Source organism: Oncorhynchus nerka, linkage group LG28, assembly GCF_034236695.1.
Source record: "Oncorhynchus nerka isolate Pitt River linkage group LG28, Oner_Uvic_2.0, whole genome shotgun sequence".
NCBI classification, from domain to species: domain Eukaryota; kingdom Metazoa; phylum Chordata; class Actinopteri; order Salmoniformes; family Salmonidae; genus Oncorhynchus; species Oncorhynchus nerka.
In genome coordinates, this window is record NC_088423.1 from 68262818 (window position 1) to 68284258 (window position 21441).

Below are 21441 nucleotides of genomic sequence, written 5' to 3' on the forward strand. Positions count from 1 at the left end.
AATTCATCCAGACTTCGATCTGTTGATAAACAGTGTCTTTGTGATTTTCCGTAATGGCGTGCCAACAGCAATATACGGACTTACAATAGCACTAAAAGCTATAAACATGTGTAGCCCAACAACATGAGGTCACCCATCTAGCTAGTTAGGAGAGAATATGTGACAGACCGGGTGATGGAAAATCTTCAATGATTCACTGCTTAGATTCTGAACAGAGGTTGAAGTTAACTAAGAATTCTGTGATTATTATATATATATTTTAAATGTAACCTTTATTTAACAAGGAAAAGCCATTGAGACCCTGAGTATATTTTTCAAGTGAGACCTGGCCAAGAAGGCAGCAACAATCAATACATTACAGAATGTAAACATACTACAATACAATACAGTCTTCCGTCACTATTTAAAATTCATTCAGTGGCACTAACATATCTCGATGAAGCATGGATTGTAGACTAATTCCATGCCTCTGGTGCACAAGACGAGAAGGAAGTCTTGCCTAATACTGTGAATGTCCTGAGGACTTTAAGTAGCAATAACCTAGCAGACCAGGTATGGTAACTGCTTGTGGGGAAGTAGACTAGACTACAGAGGTAAGGAGGGAGTTGATCCAAAAGGGCTTTGTAGATGAACACATTCAAATGCAGCTTTCTGCGCATATAAAGTGAGGTCCAACCTACCATTTGGTACAAGGTGCAATGGTGAACTGGCATTTGTAATAAAGTACAAGGATGCATGATAAACAGTCCAGTCTCTGTAAGACGGAGGAGGCTGCATGCATATACAACAAGTCACCATAATCAATTAGAGAGAAAAGTGGCCTGAACAAGATTTTTCTAGCCATAAGCGGGAAGCAAGCCTTATTACGAAAATAAAAACCCAATTTCAATTTAAGCTTCCTCACAAGATTATCCATAGTCATCCAACCATGTACCTAGGTATTTGTAGTATGACAACTTTTCAATGGATAAGCCACCAGATGTGACATTGCTAACTTTCTCTGTCTGAGCGCGAGCTCTGGTTAAGGTCATGGATTTTATTTTTTGTACATTCAAGACCAGTTTGAGACCATAAAGGGAGGCCTGCAGTGACTGAACAGCAGTCTGGAGCTCTTCAACAGTCTGAACCAGAGAAGGAACACATATGACTATCATCTGCATATAGATTGTATCATCTAAATATAGATGTAACGTTGCTGGTTGCATCCCATTTCCCAAATCATTAATAAAAATTGAGAACAACACAGGAACTAAAATGGAACCCTGGGGCACGCCTCTATTAATCTCAAGAAAGCTAGACTTGTGATTGTCAGTATATACACATTGTGTTCTGTCAGAAAGATAGTTCCTAAACCAATTTACTGTCCCTTCACTGAGACCAATGTTACTGAGTCTAGCTAGCATCAATTCACGGTCAACAGAATCAAATGCCTTTGATAAATCAACAAACGGAGCAGCACAATATTGCTTTTTATCAAGTGCATTTATGATGTCATATGCCACTGCCATAGCTGTAGTTGTGGTGCTGTGCCCCGATCAGTATGTGCTTTTCAATGAAGAAGTTTTTTTAAACTGTGAGTTCACAAGGGGTTTATAGACTTTGTCCAGGATAGGGAGTTTAGCGATAGGAGGATAGTTATTAGCATCTGTGCGATCTCCACCCTTTAACAGTGGGAGGAATTAACCTGATTTCCAAATGCTGGGTATCGAATTGGTCAAGAGACTCAAGTTGAAAATGTGAGCCACAGGTTCAGTAATAATACAAGCTGCCTTTAAGAGGTAGGGGTCCAGGTTGTCTGGACCTGCAAACTTTTTAGTGTCTATTGCCTTTAGTGCTTTATAGACCTCAGCATAAGAAACAGGCTCAAAGTTAAAATGGTTCACATGAGGGCCTATATCATAGTTTACTGTAACAGAGCTCCACCATTATCAAAAACTGAACCAGCAAATATGAAGTGCTTGTTAAAAGCCCCTACAATGTCGGCTTTATCCTTCACTTCATTAGAACCCATCGTTAAATGGTCAGGAAGGCCAGAAGACACTGATTTGATTAGCATCAAATCAAATCAAATCAAATTTTATTTGTCACATACACATGGTTAGCAGATGTTAATGCGAGTGTAGCGAAATGCTTGTGCTTCTAGTTCCGACAATGCAGTGATAACCAACAAGTAATCTAACTAACAATTCTAAAACTACTGTCTTATACACAGTGTAAGGGGATAAAGAATATGTACATAAGGATATATGAGTGAGTGATGGTACAGAGCAGCATACAGTAGATGGTATCGAGTACAGTATATACATATGAGATGAGTATGTAGACAAAGTAAACAAAGTGGCATAGTTAAAGTGGCTAGTGATACATGTATTACATAAGGATGCAGTCGATGATGTAGAGTACAGTATATACGTATGCATATGAGATGAATAATGTAGGGTAAGTAACATTATATAAGGTAGCATTGTTTAAAGTGGCTAGTGATATATTTACATCATTTCCCATCAATTCCCATTATTAAAGTGGCTGGAGTTGGGTCAGTGTCAATGACAGTGTGTTGGCAGCAGCCACTCAATGGTGGCTGTTTAACAGTCTGATAGCCTTGAGATAGAAGCTGTTTTTCAGTCTCTCAGTCCCAGCTTTGATGCACCTGTACTGACCTCGCCTTCTGGATGATAGCGGGGTGAACAGGCAGTGGTTCGGTGGTTAATGTCCTTGATGATCTTTATGGCCTTCCTGTAACATCGGGTGGTGTAGGTGTCCTGGAGGGCAGGTAGTTTGCCCCGGTGATGCGTTGTGCAGACCTCACTACCCTCTGGAGAGCCTTACGGTTGAGGGCGGAGCAGCTGCCGTACCAGGCGGTGATACAGCCCGCCAGGATGCTCTCGATTGTGCATCTGTAGAAGTTCGTGAGTGCTTTTGGTGACAAGCCGAATTTCTTCAGCCTCCTGAGGTTGAAGAGGCGCTGCTGCGCCTTCTTCACGACGCTGTCAGTGTGAGTGGACCAATTCAGTTTGTCTGTGATGTGTATGCCGAGGAACTTAAAACTTGCTACCCTCTCCACTACTGTTCCATCGATGTGGATAGGGGTGTTCCCTCTGCTGTTTCCTGAAGTCCACAATCATCTCCTTAGTTTTGTTGACGTTGAGTGTGAGGTTATTTTCCTGACACCACACTCCGAGGGCCCTCACCTCCTCCCTGTAGGCCGTCTCGTCGTTGTTGGTAATCAAGCCTACCACTGTTGTGTCGTCCGCAAACTTGATGATTGAGTTGGAGGCGTGCGTGGCCACACAGTCGTGGGTGAACAGGGAGTACAGGAGAGGGCTCAGAACGCACCCTTGTGGGGCCCCGTGTTGAGGATCAGCGGGAGGAGATGTTGTTGCCTACCCTCACCACCTGGGGGCGGCCCGTCAGGAAGTCCAGTACCCAGTTGCACAGGGCGGGGTCGAGACCCAGGGTCTCGAGCTTGATGACGAGCTTGGAGGGTACTATGGTGTTGAATGCCGAGCTGTAGTCGATGAACAGCATTCTCACATAGGTATTCCTCTTGTCCAGGTGGGTTAGGGCAGTGTGCAGTGTGGTTGAGATTGCATCGTCTGTGGACCTATTTGGGCGGTAAGCAAATTGGAGTGGGTCTAGGGTGTCAGGTAGGGTGGAGGTGATATGGTCCTTGACTAGTCTCTCAAAGCACTTCATGATGACGGAAGTGAGTGCTACGGGCGGTAGTCGTTTAGCTCAGTTACCTTAGCTTTCTTGGGAACAGGAACAATGGTGGCCCTCTTGAAGCATGTGGGAACAGCAGACTGGTATAGGGATTGATTGAATATGTCCGTAAACACACCGGCCAGCTGGTCTGCGCATGCTCTGAGGGCGCGGCTGGGGATGCCGTCTGGGCCTGCAGCCTTGCGAGGGTTAACACGTTTAAATGTCTTACTCACCTCGGCTGCAGTGAAGGAGAGACCGCATGTTTTCGTTGCAGGCCGTGTCAGTGGCACTGTATTGTCCTCAAAGCGGGCAAAAAAGTTATTTAGTCTGCCTGGGAGCAAGACATCCTGGTCCGTGACTGGGCTGGGTTTCTTCTTGTAGTCCGTGATTGACTGTAGACCCTGCCACATGCCTCTTGTGTCTGAGCCATTGAATTGAGATTCCACTTTGTCCCTGTACTGACGCTTAGCTTGTTTAATAGCCAGAACTTGGTAGGGTTGCTCAGGTTCTCTGTGACTGCATTTAGATAGAATAATGATTTGGACATCCTGATCAATCCTGCGCATTTGTTTCTTAGTGCTCTGAAGGAGGCCCAGTTAACAGGGGCAGCTTGAGCTCAAGAGACATTTCTCTTTCTAATGAATTCTGCCAAGTTATCTGAAAACCAGGGATTGTCCCTTCCACTGATTCTACATGTCTTCACAGGGGCATGCTTATCACAAATCCACACAAATTTCATATAAAAATAGTCCCATGCAGTGTCAACTTTGGGAATCCGACTTACTCTGATGAATGTCAACGTATTATTCGTTTTCATTTATCCAGACTTCGATCGGTTGATAAACAGTGTCTTTGTGATTTCCCGTAATGGCGTGCCAACAGGAATATACTGACGTATGATAGCACTAAAAGCTATAAACTACAGCTACATTTGCTTTGATTTGATTTACATGTGTAGCCCAACAACATGAGGTCATAGCGATCACACATCTAGCTAGTTTGTAGAGAAGATGTGACAGAACGGGTGATGAAAATCTTCCATGACTCATTGCTTAGTTTCTGAACGAAGGTTAAGGTTAACAAAAAAATTATCTGATTATAATGATGAATGTAAACGTAAGTACTTACCAATTTAGGAGTCTGTTGCTACTATATACGAGTAGGACAACATTCAACTTGACATTATTCAACCAGTGGAATGGACACATTCATACATTGATTCACCATTTGCGAGAAGGTGGGTCAGAACAGAATAGCCCCTCATCGGTTTAATCATGTGAATCCCATTCTACTAACATCCCTCTCACCACCAGACTACCCTGCACTGTCGACATCAGAAACCCGTCACTTGGCACCTGAGCACAGTGCGGCATTAGTGTGAAATTTTACAACAGCTGGATCCAATTGAATGAGTTTGTTTCTTTACCTAATGAGAATTTAAGAGACTCAAGGTGTCTTTAAACATGATAAATTAACTTTCAAATCCACTATATAAAAAAAAAACGATTCGTAGACACAATCTCAATAAGATCAGAAAATGTCATTATTAGGAACATTAGATCAAAGCCAAATAAAAGGCTGTATTTATACAACTTATCCACTTGTCATCATGCTGTCACTCACTCTTCATCGTCCACTAAATCGCGGTGAAACCAAACATGAACCCTTAATAGAGATTAATGTTGACTGACGCTGCATCATCATCAGGGATCCTTGTATGAGACATTTAACCCTATCTTCTCAATCACCTTATAGCAGGCCTGCACAATCTTGGAAATGGAATGGCAGTATTCTTCACATGAGTCATTTACATTCATAAACAACTTTAGCGATCGGGTTCTTATGAAATGAACGTGTATTTCATTATGTTTGCATCGTGCAATCATTGCGTCCACTCATCAATTATTGGTGGACATGAGGTTTTCTCATGGATTTTCTGGGATTGATGAAGTCATTAAGATCCTCCCCTTGGTTGAAAAGGCTGGTTGGTAGACTGGCATTTTTCAGAACTGTGGAAACCTACTAAAAATACCTGGTCAGCGTGACTCTACTAAACGGTCCTGGACAGTTCTTAGTCTGATGGTTTTCCACACGAGCCTCATTAACTTACCTCATCATTTAAATTACAAGGCGCAGTATGCACAGCAGGAGGAGTGTACGGATGCCACTCACCCGCTGGCATAACAACAGAACTGAAGTTCAAATGGACATCAAATCAAATGTTACTAGTCACATACACATGGTTAGCAGATGTTAACGCGAGTGTAGCGAAATGCTTGTGCTAGAACCAGAGGGTTTCTCCCAGAGATGTCTACATCTAGAGCTGGGTAGGGGGCCAGTCTTACACACAGGGGAAGTGGCAGAGAGAAACCACAGCTCTATTGATGCGTGCTGTTATTTATATCCCTAACCTCACCGATAAATACTGATATTAATGAGAGCTTTGTGTTTGATGTTCACCGATGGTTTTAGATGTTGACATTGATAGATTATAGATTGTGTAAAATTAAAAGATGCAGACCAAAGCTTGTCGAAGTCGAAAAGGAAGTTCCTACGGAGTGGCCCCGAGAGCCATGTCCAAATGGAAAAGCCTGCACTGTCTTACCTCATGTTTACCTGCCACCAATTATTGCATTTCCTGTGCAGTGATTTGGTTTGGTGTGAGGTCATTAGAATAGTGAAATCAGTAAGTAGTTTGGAACGGGGCTCCGAGCCAGACACATGGTCCCAGGGAGCTGAAGCTCTTTCCAGACCGTGTTCCACTAGATTCCTTAACTCTCCTGTACTTTTCACTGATAGCAACTAATGAAAGGGAAATACAGGGGAGGGACCATTAATTAGCAGAAGAATGCTATGGTAGGCAGACCAGTACAGGAGCTTGGTGGACTTCGCATGGTGTGTTTATATGGAAGGCATGTTTCAACGTATAATATATCATGTGTTATTTAGCTAGCCAGCTATTCGTCGTCCTTAACGTAACAGAACTTCCGCACTCAACAATCCGGTCGCATTTCGCTTCGCTCCACAGGTAGTATCACATTTTTCATTTCATTACAGTACAACGGCTTGATTTGTTTGATCGTAGCTAGCTACATAGCTAGCTACATAGCCGTCTTTGTATCAAAGATAATTGTGTAGTCTTGAGCGATTTCCTAGGTTAGCTAGCCAGCTATTGTCGTTATTTTAACGCAACGTAACGTAAATCAACACTGCTAGCTAGCCAGCTAGCCCCGAATAGCAGCACAGTAGCACAGTAGAAACCATTACACTCAACGGAACGACTTGATTAGTGTAGTGTCAACAACGCAGACACTGCCAGCTAGCCTACATAGTCAACAACGCAGCCTCTGCCAGCTAGCCTACTTCAGCAGTACTGTATCATTTTAATCATTTTAGTCAATAAGATTCTTGCTACGTAAGCTTAACTTTCTGAACACTCGAGACGTGTAGTCCACTTGTCATTCCAATCTCCTTTGCATTAGCGTAGCCTCTTGTGTAGCCTGTCAACTATGTGTCTGTCTATCCCTGTTCTCTCCTCTCTGCACAGACCATACAAACGCTCCACACCGCGTGGCCGCGGCCACCCTAATCTGGTGGTCCCAGCGCGCACGACCCACGTGGAGTTCCAGGTCTCCGGTAGCCTCTGGAACTGCCGATCTGCGGCCAACAAGGCAGAGTTCATCTCAGCCTATGCCTCCCTCCAGTCCCTCGACTTCTTGGCACTGACGGAAACATGGATCACCACAGACAACACTGCTACTCCTACTGCTCTCTCTTCGTCTGCCCACGTGTTCTCGCACACCCCGAGAGCTTCTGGTCAGCGGGGTGGTGGCACCGGGATCCTCATCTCTCCCAAGTGGTCATTCTCTCTTTCTCCCCTTACCCATCTGTCTATCGCCTCCTTTGAATTCCATGCTGTCACAGTTACCAGCCCTTTCAAGCTTAACATCCTTATCATTTATCGCCCTCCAGGTTCCCTCGGAGAGTTCATCAATGAGCTTGATGCCTTGATAAGCTCCTTTCCTGAGTACGGCTCACCTCTCACAGTTCTGGGCGATTTTAACCTCCCCACGTCTACCTTTGACTCATTCCTCTCTGCCTCCTTCTTTCCACTCCTCTCCTCTTTTGACCTCACCCTCTCACCTTCCCCCCCTACTCACAAGGCTGGAAATACGCTCGACCTCATCTTTACTAGATGCTGTTCTTCCACTAACCTCATTGCAACTCCCCTCCAAGTCTCCGACCACTACCTTGTATCCTTCTCCCTCTCGCTCTCATCCAACACTTCCCACACTGCCCCTACTCGGATGGTATCGCGCCGTCCCAACCTTCGCTCTCTCTCCCCGCTACTCTCTCCTCTTCCATCCTATCATCTCTTCCCTCTGCTCAAACCTTCTCCAACCTATCTCCTGATTCTGCCTCCTCAACCCTCCTCTCCTCCCTTTCTGCATCCTTTGACTCTCTATGTCCCCTATCCTCCAGGCCGGCTCGGTCCTCCCCTCCCGCTCCGTGGCTCAACGACTCATTGCGAGCTCACAGAACAGGGCTCCGGGCAGCCGAGCGGAAATGGAGGAAAACTCGCCTCCCTGCGGACCTGACATCCTTTCACTCCCTCCTCTCTACATTTTCCTCTTCTCTCTCTGCTGCTAAAGCCACTTTCTACCACTCTAAATTCCAAGCATCTGCCTCTAACCCTAGGAAGCTCTTTGCAACCTTCTCCTCCCTCCTGAATCCTCCTCCCCCTCCCCCTCCTCCCTCTCTGCAGATGACTTCGTCAACCATTTTGAAAAGAAGGTCGACGACATCCGATCCTCGTTTGCTAAGTCAAACGACACCGCTGGTTCTGCTCACACTGCCCTACCCTGTGCTCTGACCTCTTTCTCCCCCTCTCTCCAGATGAAATCTCGCGTCTTGTGACGGCCGGCCGCCCAACAACCTGCCCGCTTGACCCTATCCCCTCCTCTCTTCTCCAGACCATTTCCGGAGACCTTCTCCCTTACCTCACCTCGCTCATCAACTCATCCCTGACCGCTGGCTACGTCCCTTCCGTCTTCAAGAGAGCGAGAGTTGCACCCCTTCTGAAAAAACCTACACTCGATCCCTCCGATGTCAACAACTACAGACCAGTATCCCTTCTTTCTTTTCTCTCCAAAACTCTTGAACGTGCCGTCCTTGGCCAGCTCTCCCGCTATCTCTCTCAGAATGACCTTCTTGATCCAAATCAGTCAGGTTTCAAGACTAGTCATTCAACTGAGACTGCTCTTCTCTGTATCACGGAGGCGCTCCGCACTGCTAAAGCTAACTCTCTCTCCTCTGCTCTCATCCTTCTAGACCTATCGGCTGCCTTCGATACTGTGAACCATCAGATCCTCCTCTCCACCCTCTCCGAGTTGGGCATCTCCGGCGCGGCCCACGCTTGGATTGCGTCCTACCTGACAGGTCGCTCCTACCAGGTGGCGTGGCGAGAATCCGTCTCCACACCACGTGCTCTCACCACTGGTGTCCCCCAGGGCTCTGTTCTAGGCCCTCTCCTATTCTCGCTATACACCAAGTCACTTGGCTCTGTCATAACCTCACATGGTCTCTCCTATCATTGCTATGCAGACGACACACAATTAATCTTCTCCTTTCCCCCTTCTGATGATCAGGTGGCGAATCGCATCTCTGCATGTCTGGCAGACATATCAGTGTGGATGACGGATCACCACCTCAAGCTGAACCTCGGCAAGACGGAGCTGCTCTTCCTCCCGGGAAGGACTGCCCGTTCCATGATCTCGCCATCACGGTTGACAACTCCATTGTGTCCTCCTTCCAGAGCGCTAAGAACCTTGGCGTGATCCTGGACAACACCCTGTCGTTCTCAACTAACATCAAGGCGGTGGCCCGTTCCTGTAGGTTCATGCTCTACAACATCCGCAGAGTACGACCCTGCCTCACACAGGAAGCGGCGCAGGTCCTAATCCAGGCACTCGTCATCTCCCGTCTGGATTACTGCAACTCGCTGTTGGCTGGGCTCCCTGCCTGTGCCATTAAACCCCTACAACTCATCCAGAACGCCGCAGCCCGTCTGGTGTTCAACCTTCCCAAGTTCTCTCACGTCACCCCGCTCCTCCGCTCTCTCCACTGGCTTCCAGTTGAAGCTCGCATCCGCTACAAGACCATGGTGCTTGCCTACGGAGCTGTGAGGGGAACGGCACCTCAGTACCTCCAGGCTCTGATCAGGCCCTACACCCAAACAAGGGCACTGCGTTCATCCACCTCTGGCCTGCTCGCCTCTCTACCACTGAGGAAGTACAGTTCCCGCTCAGCCCAGTCAAAACTGTTCGCTGCTCTGGCCCCCCAATGGTGGAACAAACTCCCTCACAACGCCAGGACAGCGGAGTCAATCACCACCTTCCGGAGACACCTGAAACCCCACCTCTTTAAGGAATACCTAGGATAGGATAAAGTAATCCCTCTCACCCCCCTTAAAAGATTTAGATGCACTACTGTTCCACTGGATGTCATAAGGTGAATGCACCAATTTGTAAGTCGCTCTGGATAAGAGCGTCTGCTAAATGACTTAAATGTAAATGTAAATGTTATTTAACATTACGAATGAATCATGTGGTGTGGTGATGCATTTTTTGGACTGCAGTAAACTGGGACCTGAAGGAAGAGGACCTTACTGAGCATTATGCCCTTAACAGTGGTGGTCACAGGGCTGGATGACATGCCCCCATCAGTCACCTAGCTACCTACCACATTTCCCATGTCGCTGTACTACCAGCTAAAACACCCAGACAGCAATTTTCTATAAAGGTGTATTTTACTAACTGTACAATTTACAAGCTGTTAAGAGGCGACAACGTTATGACATTCTGTCGGTCTTCAAAGGCAGTTCTTTCTCACTAAATGAGGAGGACGGGCTGGAGGGGAAAGGAAGTGGGATAAGGACAAAAAAAACATAAGCAAACACTCAACGTTTCCAGGCAACAGTCTGGGGCATAGGACACCACATGGTCTGTCCTTCAGTTGGACTCCAGACAGGTCATGTTTATAACGACATTGCACAACACTGTCCAGTTTTCCCAAGCGGTGTCCAGTTTTATTTGTTGTTTTATGTTGTTCTGGTTTAATAGGGTGACAGTCATTATCTCATTGTCTGTATGTATGACGTCATCGTTTAGAAGTCAATGGCTGCAGCTATACAGTTCCTGATAAAGAAGTGTTCCAACAACAGTATGAGGAGCAAACATTGTTACGGTTATGGCACGATGGAAATATGCTTTTTGAAATTGAAATTGGTCTGTATGCTTTGTTTTACAGCCAACATAACCATAATCTCCATAATCTGGACGGAAAATGATATGGCTCCCATACAATTACCTAAGTATAAATGACAACAAGATAATCAGATCCTTAGAAATACAATCTGGCAGCATGGTGAAGGATAAACTTTCTGTGAACTGGATTTGTGAACCAAAACATGATCCATGACTCCTGATTTTACATTAAAACGTTACGGGATGAATCATTTTCCCAGGATAAGAGCGATATAATCCAAATCTGTTCAAGTAATACGTTACTTCAAGAGTTTCTTCAATTTACAGTCTAACCCCATTTTCACAGTGATATTCACCTCCAAGATCTAGTTCTGCTGAGGCCCAGCCAAGCATCAACAGTACACGTCTCCCTGAAGCGTTGTGGAGTTGAAACCATACATTTACATTTACATTTAAGTCATTTAGCAGACGCTCTTATCCAGAGCGACTTACAAATTGGTGCTTTCACCTTATGACATCCAGTGGAACAGCCACTTTACAATAGTGCATCTAGGTATTTTAAGGGGGGGGGAGGGGGAGAAGGATTACTTTATCCTATCCTAGGTATTCCTTAAAGAGGTGGGGTTTCAGGTGTCTCCGGAAGGTGGTGATTGACTCCGCTGTCCTGGCGTCGTGAGGGAGTTTGTTCCACCATTGGGGGGCCAGAGCAGCGAACAGTTTTGACTGGGCTGAGCGGGAACTGTACTTCCTCAGTGGTAGGGAGGCGAGCAGGCCAGAGGTGGATGAACGCAGTGCCCTTGTTTGGGTGTAGGGCCTGATCAGAGCCTGGAGGTAGTGAGGTGCCGTTCCCCTCACAGCTCCGTAGGCAAGCACCATGGTCTTGTAGCGGATGCGAGCTTCAACTGGAAGCCAGTGGAGAGAGCGGAGGAGCGGGGTGACGTGAGAGAACTTGGGAAGGTTGAACACCAGACGGGCTGCGGCGTTCTGGATGAGTTGTAGGGGTTTAATGGCACAGGCAGGGAGCCCAGCCAACAGCGAGTTGCAGTAATCCAGACGGGAGATGACAAGTGCCTGGATTAGGACCTGCGCCGCTTCCTGTGTGAGGCAGGGTCGTACTCTGCCATACCTAACCAGAGCAGACAGGAGACTCCAGTGGTTTGTATCGGTGTGGACTGGGGGGGGGTTCATGGGGAACCTGGGCTTAATGACTCCACCAGAGCAGCTTCTGTTTCTGTCGTTAGGGGCCCGCATCCCGGGAGGAGGACATGGAGGAGGAGAGAGACCTTCTTCTTCTTCCTGACATGTTCAGAAAGACGTCGCCATTTGCGGATGTCAACGTCTGTACGTTTAACTCTTGGAAGGAAATGGATGGATGTAGGCTACAGAAATGACGTCAGTAATGTAAATGGACAACGTCTCCAACTGTGAATGTTTTTCTCATTGTGTTCTTTGTAGTCTCCCCGTTGGTTTAAATATTAGAAAGTGAAAAGCCAATGGATGGGGAGGTTCAGCTTCATACTCTAGGCCTAGCAGACTCCTGTTTGATGCTTTTGATATTTGAAATTCCATACACACCCACAGGTACGTCAAGATGATGTGTGCCCCTGGATAAGTAATCTCTTAGCCGTTTCACAAAACACTGAATAACGTTATCTTGGCTCGTACACAATCATCCTCATTTCAGACTAAATCAACGCCTGCTATTAACACTGACAGACCTATAAAACAAAGTCTCTTGTCTAATCGTCAATGGGAAAAGTCTTGCTGGAACCCAACAGTTGGGACAGTGTGTGCCGCTGAGAGACGTGCATAATTAAGAGCTGAGCGGAGACAGGGTTGAGAGGTCAGTCTCCAACTGCCATGTGATGAAGCGGGACTGGTCTTTGACAACAAGATTTCTCTCAGATTTAACAGGCTGCTTTTATTAAAGCGAGGAAAAAGTAACCGTTTCAAAATGTGTACTTAAGCACTTACATAATAATAGGGCAATAACGTTTCGAAGATGTCATTCAGTCTAAGCCTTTCAAAAGGAGCAGGCGAAAAACAAATGCCATATGAATTGAAAGCATTTAAAAGGTGTGATGAAATAGAAAACAGAAGGAGACAGAAAGGAAAACGTTGTGGTAAGAGTGAGAAAACTTGAAAAAGAAAATGGAAAGCTTTTGGTAATTAATGCTCCTAGGGGCTAAACAATGATTGATTCAAGATATAACAAAATCTCATCCGATTTAGCCTCTACTTTCCCAGGGCAAGTGGGTCTCATTGTGACTTTCAGATATCATAGTATTTTGGGAGAAAAAAACAAAGGTGAAACACATTACTGGACTCTCGTTTCTAAGGTTGAAATCATTGAAGACCCGGTATTCCCGAGCCAACTGTGGACCTAAGCACGTCAACTCTTCAAGCGTCAGAGATCCCTGTCCACAGCTGTGTAGGAAACGGAAGTGTAGGTCACATCTGCTCTCCTACAGGTGCCTGATCTCTTCACTAAACATCACAGAGATAAGAAAACCTGTAAAGGATTTACGGTGCACTCATTGGCATGCACACACACCACCAAGTGCAAACCTAGTTCCACTTACACCACTATATAGACTCTTTACCTGAGCAGATGTAGTTGAGAGGACATATGTTTCACTTTCCCACATGAGTAACACGTACACCCACACATCATTTAAAGACACAAGTAAAAGGCTCAGGCACATCCTCTATGGTGTTAGCCAGCCCGGGTCTGGCTCACAGCTATAAACCATGGAGGCATGTAGAATGGCCAGATTAAAAACACAAGGGGTGACCTGAAAGACGGATGGTATGTGTTTCATGAAATCAGCAGGACGAGGTCATCCATCTTTTGCCCGCTCTTGTTTGCCGGAGACCCCTGAGGTCTCCAGCTAAAGGTCAGGAGGGATTGACTCACTCCGGAGAAGATAAACAGAGAAAATGTTTTGTTGAAAGTACAACATTGCACAGGTGTCTCATACGGCATGTTTTTTTATTTGATCCTATTCCTTACAGATATGAAAATAACACTCTTACATTCTGAAGCCCTCAGAAAGACTTTCCTCAGTTAGAAGCAGGGAATAAAGGAAAATCAGATCCCCGAGCAGCGATGCATACATTTAAAATGTGTCTTATCTTTAGGAGAACCTTAACTCATACATTAATAAAATAAGAATAGAAAAAAAATGGTGTTTCTGAGAGGACACAGACGATCCATACACCATAAATAGCCCAACCTACACCATGACAAATCCTTTACTCTGTCTCCATTCCAAAACCTCTGAAGACAGGAGCTTTAGACCGTTTGAAGACATGGGAAAGGGTTGCGAATGGTTTCATGCTGCTCAGTCTAGAGCCTCATCTAGGCTTGAAAGAGTCGTCAGTAAGCAGGATCCTCTTAGGGAGCTGGTGAACCCTGTTCCCCGAATCAGATGACTCACTCTCACAGGTCTTTATGAAACCTGGTCTGGAGGGAGCACCCTATCAAATGTGTCTGTGTGTCTCTCTCAGGGCCCAATGCTTCTCCAGCTTAATGCTTTTACAATACCTGTATTGTCTGGTGATCTGAGCCTGAAAATATGAGCACAAAGACAATGACATAAAGATTGTGGTAAATGAGGTTCGCAATGCTGTCATAGTTGACCTCCCTGCAGTTCAATGTATTTCAAGTGGACTCCTTTAGATTAAAACAAATAATTAAACACTGTACCAGAGAAAATAACATTGAAAGGAAAACAATTACCTAACGAAATAAAAAGTGATATGTACACAGTGCTCTCATACTAAAATGCGACCATAAAAGGTGGTCTGGAAATACTGCAAATACACTTATAGCTTTTCAACTGGCTTCACTGGCAAGGCAGCACACATAATGACAAAGAAGAGTGGTGAATGTTGTCAAAGGGCTTTGGCCAATGTTTTAATGTGGAACAATAACTGTTATTACAGGGTAGTCTGTGAGGAAGTGATGGAAGAGCTCTATAACACAGTGTCTTATCCAACAGGGATAACCACTATCATAGGCATATTATGAAGGAAGCACTGTCTAAAAAGTAGTATTTACAATCTATCTAGATTAGTATGTTCATGACAAGGAGCAACAATGAAACAACTCCTCATACACTTTTGGGCTGGGATTCAATCCAATGTTGCTTTGTTGACTATACACCGTTTGAAAGCAACGTTCCTGTGTTTTGAAAGTGTTCCAGATTGAACTCTTTTGCAATGGAGTTGATGGTGGTGTTTGCATAGCTCTACTGTAGAGTAATATGCAACACCTACATTGTAAAACATAACACTTGATTTAGAGTAAACTGGAGTCACTTTGCTTAGTGCTGACCCTGTTACACTTTCTCAGTGTAAGAAATTAACATCTGTATTGTTACAGTAAATCGTTTTGGGGTGTTGTTTTAACACTGTATGGTGTAAAACCAAATGTGCACATTTCCCACAGTGCCTTTTCTTTTCGAGAGAGTTGTAGAGTTACCACCCATGACTGTATTTGTTCGTGACAGAGACATGATTATCAGATTATCCTTTTAAAGGTCTGTGGCTTTCACTAAGTGAGTACCTAGGTGAATGCTATCATAAAAATGTAACTATGACAATACATCATCTGGGCCTTACTTGATGGCCTCATTTTACCCTTACCCAAAGTGCTATGTAATTCCTACTGAAATCCAGCCAGTTCGGATATCCAACAGTTGGAATTTTTATTCACTCACAACCTGCATTTAGAATAACTATCAGGGTTTGTGGATAAAAAGACTACTTAAACCACTTAAACTGGAACAACCATTTCATTAACGGGTGCAATGAATCTAACTAACTGGATTACTTTAGAAAAATGACTGTTATTTATCTTTGCTGCAAGATATTAACCAATCAATGTACATGCAAAAACACAGATATTAAAAACAATCCCAAAAAAATCAACCTGCAGTAGAGCACGCTGGGAAATATGATAATGATGGGTGTGGTTTTGATGGGACTGTTTTACTTTCCAAAGTGTAACACAATAACTCTGGTTATTAACACCAACACTGGGGGTTATTTTACACCACTGAGTCTTACAGAGTCAATTTAACTCCTGAATCAACACTAGAAATGATACACTGAAAAATGTACACTGGACAATTTTCTGTGTAAAGACGTCTGTGGTTGCTCAATATAAACAGGGTAGAATTGAAATCTTGGATCTTAGTTCACTTTCCCATAGGCATCTATAAAGAAGTCAATGGAACTTCCAAGAACAATGAGTTTTCATTCAATATATTATTCTAGAAATCCTAAATGAACTTTGTAGGTCTGGCGCTATATTGTCATTTGCGCATGGCTACAGAAGCCTATAACTTGGGTCTCTACATTTCATCCCAAATTATAAAGCCGGCATTTCATACATTTCACTGTGGAAAAGGTGATGTGTTGATACCGCGTGCATCAGTTTGCTGTCATATGACTGGTTTCACATTTGTCTTCAGCGATCATAAGGTCAAATAGATCTAAAACAATTGTATTTTATATTTCCAATCCCCTTATTCAAACGACTTTTACCTTCCACTGGGCACACACTGGTTGAATCTACATTTCAGTTCAATGAAATTAGGTTGAACCGACGTTGAATTGACGTCTGTGCCATGTGGGCTAGCACTTATCAATAGCTCTTATCAATTTGTAAATTACAGTGCATGGAGAATGGTGTTATTTATTTCGGAAAAAGGAAGTAGATGTTGCTCCACTTGGAACCAACAGGTTGCTGACCTTATTCATCGTTTCATAGTGCGTAAAGGTGGTGGAATTATGAGGGTCAAGGTCAGAATACGGTGTATCTGTAGACACACCTCTGCCACACCTTTATTTCGCTGATCTCCACCCCAAACGAATAGCATGCTATTCTCATGCTTAAATTCAAGATCAGAATACGCGTAGAGAGAAAAGTGCAAAAGATTTACGCTAACTTAACTCGGGCTGGAATTCCCACATACTGCACTAGCTGAGAAATTAGTCTCACTTTAATAGGATAGTCACCTATAGATGGTACATAGATGCTCAAACTAATAAGAAATGATCAACTACAACTCTGTTGACATGCAACAGTTTGCCTGGGATCAAGGTTATGGCTAGGGTTGTTGAGCCAGGGTGTGGACACAAAGCTAGAGGTTGGGGTTAGAGTTAGGGCTGGTCGATAGTTAGTTGAACCGTTTGTTGATTTTTAAACCACCTGTAGTGGAATATCCAAATATATACAAGTGTTACTGAGAATATTCTTCATTATACTGCCATGATCCTTACATAAAAACAACAATAATAGACAGTTTTTAAAAAAACACTAGAGCATTGAGTCACACCAACACAGTCAGGCAACTGTCATATCACGGATCTTATCCTTTAATGGGTGAACCTGCTGCAGGTTGTAATTCAAAGGATCTCTCCACGTTCCATGAGAGAGAAACAGGAAGGTATGGGTTACTATGATGCAACATAATGTGGAGTGGGAGGGATGGAGATACGTCTGGCTAAAAACAGCAGCAACAGAGGAAATTCCATGTGGTTTGGTATAGAGAGAACCAGTCTCCCACAAAATGTGACCCCGATGGGAAGTAGGTGTTGCAATCACTTTTTTGTTTTTGAGAAACACATGACATCACTGTCTAGAACCTCCTGGCCAGCCTCAGTCCCAGTTCCTTCCTTCTCCTTGCTCACCATCTTATCACGCCAGCCACAGTGGGAAACTGGAAAACTGATATTCCCCACCCAGACTGGGATTATTCACCTCCACTGGCTAAAGGAACACAAATGTTATCCTGGAGTCCCTTACAGAGAAAATACAACATCAAAATAAAGCAAGAAATGCATAACTGCTACTTATTTCCAGAACAACATCTGTTTGTAATTGAAATGAAGGTCTTGGCGACTGGACTGAGATCATGTACTGAGTGAGTGAGCCTGTTGTTCAGGTCCTGTTTGGCTGAAGAAGCACAGCTTCTACACTCTGTAACCATGGCACTCCTGTGTGTGGTGTGGCTTCTTTTGGAGCTCTCGCTGCTATGCTTTCAGAAAAGCATTGACCCCACATCACCCATTTGTCCATTGTCTCAATAATTCATAGATTCATTACTTCATGGAGACAAACATATCTGCTGGGCTGGGATCGCCCCATTCCATCTCTATCTCTAACCTCCTCTCCTCGGCTTTGAGGCCAGGACAGACTCTAACACCAGAGAAAGAGCTGATGGATGCCTGAAATGAACTGAGAACAGAGACAAGAATCCCTTTTTAAAGACTCTGGTGTGGTAACATAATGTTATATGATAAACCTGCTGTCAGTAAAGCAGCTTTGGCAGGAAGTGGTGCTCCCCCAGTTCCAGCCCCCCTCTACTAGACAGGAAACAGTGGGGATGGAAAAGCCATCAGAGTCCACCTCATCCCCCTCTCTCCTCCTCCTTTCCCTTTACACCAAACGTATCCTACTAGAAGAGGAACATGAACAACACAAACCACACGAGTGACAGGTCTACTCAGCCAAGACAAAACACCCATCCACCTCAGAATTCTTTGTACATATTGTCATAGAACAAAATCATTATGATGGTAAAGGGTTTTAAAGTAAATACTGAACTACTGAAAACTGATTAGAGTAACAACAACTGTTATCTGGACAGTTGGACAGTCAGGCAGCTCTATTGGCAAAAGTACAAAAATGTTCTGAACCATTACAGAATAATGAATCGGATGAATCACTCTAGTCTTGGCCAGTGATTTACCATCTTTCAGACAGCCGTTCTGTTAGCTCCACAGTGCAGACACACAGAGATTCTGTCACCCCCTTCTCTACCACTCTCCCTCTCTTCACTCCATCCATGTGCTCTTTACTGGAACAATGATCATCCTAAACTCTGCTCATGTATGCAGAAAAGAGGGAAGGTAGCGCACAGCATGTTTCTTCAGTGTTTCTTAAGTATTGTGTTTTGTGTACATTTATACCACTATCATACGCTGATGGTTTTGGACTGCAGGTTGAAACATGAACCATCATGGTCACCTAATAATCCCCAGTTTACAATTGGCTCATTAATCCCCCTCCTCTCCCCTGTAACTATTCCCCAGGTCGTTGCTGCAAATGAGAACATGTTCTCAGTCAACTTACCTGGTAAAATAACGGATAAATAAAATAAAATGAAAAAAATGAAAAAGTAAAGTATTACTGCCACCTTGTGGTTAAAGGCTACTCTCACCTGTGCTTGCACATTCACCCATTTTTATTTAACTGCAGGACCAAAAAGTATGGTGGGGGGACACAGCATAAGGTACAGAGATCAAAGATTGATATTGGGAACACTCACCTATGCTTTATTTACTACAAACTCCTCCATTTATATAGAGACCAACTAAAGAATCTCTTTAAAAAGTATCCCCAATAATGTAAATCATAAAATCGAAATGTGAAATGGCCTGTTGACTGTGTGTTAGCGGAAATACGTGTGGATTGTGTTGCTGTGCCACAGGGTGTCACTGGGAGGCAGTGGATGGCCACCACATGTATGCATCACCATTGGAACACAGCTAATCATAAATGAATAGTGAGATGAAATCCATCAGTCAGGCAAAAAGCTGTTTCCAGATATGCAGAGCTCACATGGAGCTTTTAATGAAACAAAGGACAGGATGAGAGGAAAACACAGAGCCATGGCCTCCAGAAGCCCACTCTAATGAATGGCTCCATCAGAGCCAGCAGCCTCACATTAAGCCATGATAGCTTTCTAAAGGGTGGGCTGATCCAAGGCGTTTCCTACTAGGAATAGGTGATGACGTTGTGTCTTTAAATCCTCACTCTGTGAGGTTGTTTACCCCAGCAGTAAAACAAAACCAATCCTGTTACTGGTCAAATGGCCATTATCACACATTTCTCACCCCAAGACAAGACAATAAAGAGTAGGTGTGGAAAGAGCCATTGATGACGTGTTAAACAAGCATCAACTATCTGACTCAATGTGTGTGTGCTTGAGTGTGTGTGTGCTTGAGTGTGTGTGTTTGTTCCTCCGGGTGTGGCGTGCCTAGCTAACCCGCAGTAATCAGTGTAATTTGCTGGTCATAGTCCAGGCTTGTGACAGGCAGCACTAAGCAGAACAGACCCTTTGCTGCATACCATAAGTAATAGTCACACAGGCAAAAGACAATCACTGGGTAACGGCCGATTCGCTTCCCATTAGGACCTCTAAACGCCTCATTCCCACTTTGCCTAATTACCCAATTAAAGCTTACTCTGCAGATTTCTCTCTCTCTCCTCTTTCCCCTTTGGACTACGCATGTGGTGTCATGCTTAGCAATGCCATTTGGAAATAACAGAGGACAGGAGGACAATCAGGTTTGGTTTAGTATTCAATAAGAATCCGTTTATATTTTATGAAATTTTTAGATTGGTTCATTTGATGGTTTGATGGTTCATTTGATGGAGACTGATGAATGCGTGTGTCCAGCTCTAGTGTATTACAGTAAGAGTACATAATCAGTCTTTTAGCTAGTGTACATTAGTGTGTGAACCAAACAGGTGACAGCAGAAAGCCCTGGAGCTCATTCTGGACAGACAATCTTAGCCGTAAATGAATTGCAGCTGTCTTACAATGACAGAAGTCCCATTGAGGGGGGCATCCCAGGCCAGGCCAAGGTGGGGTGTTTGGACTGCCTCTGTTGCTGCTGAACAACTGTCACAAGGAAATGTTCCTTTCCTGATTCTAACTGACAATTTAATTCAATTCTTTACAATGCTATCTATGGGTGTGAGTCAGCAATTCTACACATTTGCCATGGGGCAAAGATAAAACATTTCAGTTTAAGGGCTATTCTACACATTTTGTCATGAAGCTGACAGAAATGTTTTAATTTGTTATTTATTTTACCTTTATTTAACTAGGCAAGTTAGTGTCACGGATCCCTCCGGAACATTCATTTGGCACACCTGGCCTCTATTCCCAGTGATTAGTAATTGTAAAAGTGTGCCAGTGTCCTGTCGATTTTTGGTCGTGCTGTGTGTTTAATTTTTTTTTTTAAATAAATAAAAATCTCACCAATTTCGTGGTATCCAATTGTTAGTAGTTACTATCTTGTCTCATCACTACAACATACGGGCTCGGGAGAGACGAAGGTCGAAAGCCATGCATCCTCCGAAACACAACCCAACCCAGCTTCTTAACACAGCGCTGGTGACATGGTTAGTATGCACTGCGCCTGGCCCGCCACAGGAGTCGCTAGTGCGCAATGAGACAAGGATATCCCTACCGGCCAAACATGACAACAACATGGTAGCAATACAACATGGCAGAGGCACAACATGGTAGCAGCACAAAACCTGGTACAAACATTATTGAGCACAGACAACAGCACAAAGGGCAAGAAGGTAGAGACAACAATACATCACGCAAAGCAGCCACAACTGTCAATAAGAGTGTCCATGATTGAGTCCATGAATGAAGAG